This window comes from Aplysia californica, unplaced genomic scaffold, assembly GCF_000002075.1.
Source record: "Aplysia californica isolate F4 #8 unplaced genomic scaffold, AplCal3.0 scaffold00334, whole genome shotgun sequence".
Lineage (NCBI taxonomy): Eukaryota > Metazoa > Mollusca > Gastropoda > Aplysiida > Aplysiidae > Aplysia > Aplysia californica.
The window spans coordinates 560,926-563,218 of record NW_004797604.1 but is presented as its reverse complement, the minus strand read 5'-3'; the positions used below and the strand labels follow the sequence as shown (position 1 = coordinate 563,218).

Sequence of the window (2,293 nt, the reverse complement as noted above, 5' to 3'; positions counted from 1 at the left end):
CCCCCAACCCTTTTACTCCTTACCGCGTTACACCTCTTATACTTTTCGCCTTTTTGTCTCCAGTTCAAGCATATGTACGTTTGAAATTGCTGTGTTGCATTTGAATTTCCTATGTGTTCCATTAGAGATTTCAATGTATACATCTGAACTTGCTATTGTTATATTAGGACTTTTTATTTCGTCATTTGTGTGTTTGGATTTGTTAGGTGTAACTTGGTCTTTCTATGTGGCATTTAAATTTGTTATGTGTATATTTGACCTGAAAAAACCCCCGACATATGAACAGTAATGATTAACAATAATAGTTTAAAGCTAGATGCATAATCCGAGGTCTGATTGTAACCCAATGATATTCGGATGTTGCTTGCTGTAAAGGTCAGAGAAGTACGGGTATGACAAGAGGATTAAGGTGGTGGGAGTTTAATGGATGATGGTAACGATGACTTTTTGCCGCCTTCTTTGTTACAAACATTTTTTCCAATTAATTTTTTAATCTGAGAAAACAAGAGACATTCGTTGCGCAAATAGATGGAAATTATTTTCTTTTAGCACAATTCATTGAAGAAAAGGATTGTAGATGTTGAAATTTTGCATGCTCTCTGTATTAATCGATTCGATTTTACTTTATCTTGATGTCTTGTGTTCCTAACCCATCCTGTCATACAAAAATTGATCATACTTTCTTTGATTGAATGATAGAATACCGAGAGCAATGATCTATCAACTTAAAATACATAAGCTTTCTCAGAAAATATAATCCGTTTACTTTTTTTTTATGCAGGAGAGAAGTGCGGACATGCCAGTCGAGTTTGTTGTCTATGGTAACTCGCAAATACTAATACTATTCCACTTACTCGACGTTTTCATTCTTAACTTTGAATGGCTGCTTGGGCAATTTCTTCTTTTTAAAGTCGACAATACGTTCTTAGTTTTTCACATTTAAAAGCAGCTTATGAATTTCACACCACTCAGAAAAGTTTAATAATCAATTTTGATAAGCCTTTACGTTGTTAATTTGGCAGTCGTTCGTGTTCTAGGTATACAAAACTGGCCGCAGTTTCTTACTGAAACACATCCTTTAGCGGCCCCTGTATTAATTGTTGTAATGTGTGTTGTTGAGGAATGTTTCAATTTTACGTATTGTGTTCCGTTGGTCGGAAAAATCCCCATCTTTGATGCTAAATTGACTTTTACACCTATTTTCTCTAATTTTCGTTAAGATGATAAGTGGCTGATAGTATTAAAGGCTGAAGAAAAATCGACAAAAATTATCCTACAGTATGTTTTTGGTTTGTCCGAGTGTCTATAGGCATCGCTGAGAAAAATGATAAATGGTGTCTTCCACACTTATCCCATGGCGTAATGCAAATTGTAGACGGTCCTGGATAGGTTAATGTTTGTTTGTAGCCTTTTCGACTCAGATATTTTTTAGACATTTCATAAGAACACATGTTAAGGCTACTGGTCTCAGATCCTTCATTTGCCGCTGTATTTGGCGCAAGGAGCACAGATGCCAAGTCTTTGGAAAAGGCTGATTGCCCCACTCACAAACACAGATTGCCCAACCTTAGGAATGTACCCAATATACGAGGGCTGTCCCACGGAAAACCGGAAAAGGTCCATAAAAGCAACAATCTGTGTCCTGTTATAATAAAAATGTAACATATCATACTTCAATATGTGCTTTATTTCTCAATGTAATCACCATCCCGCTGGACGTATTGTTCCCCTCGCTAGAACAGGGAGAAGATACGCACCCTGAAGAATTTTACGTCAAAGGGATTTCAACCAATCTTTCACGGCTTCCACGAGGTCTTCGTCGTCGGTGAATCGCTGTCCAGAAATATGGCGTTTCATTGGTCCGAAAAGGTGATAATCTGACAGGGCCAAGTCAGGACTATGAGGGGCGTGTGGCAGAACTTACCAGCTGAATCTTTGGATCCAGTCTTTCGTAGCGTTTGTGTTGTGTAGCATTGCGTTGTCATGCTGCAAAATGACCTCGCTGGACAACCGGCCTGGTCTTTTTCGGCGCACAACCTCTCTCAACTTATCAAGAGTCTGGCAGTATCTGTTAGCATTAACAGTTTGTCCTGGTTCCAGAATGTCAAAAAGCAGAACACCCTTAGCACCCCAGAAAACCGTGGCTATGAGTTTCTTCACCGATGGCTGAACTTTAAACTTTTTCGCGGGAGGTGAAGACGTGTGCTTCCAAATCATTGAATCCCTCTTCGTCTCAGTGGTCATGTGGTGTATCCAAGTCTCATCACCTGTAATAATGCTTCTCAGGAAAGGT

General features: G+C 38.9%; 1 protein-coding gene across 1 annotated transcript in view; it reads left to right on the top strand.

Annotated features, from left to right (window-relative positions):
- LOC100856793 (neurotrophin) overlaps positions 1–2,293 on the top strand; it is a gene marked incomplete at its 3' end in the record, with an annotated part of 42,455 nt that overhangs the window by 35,139 nt on the left and 5,023 nt on the right.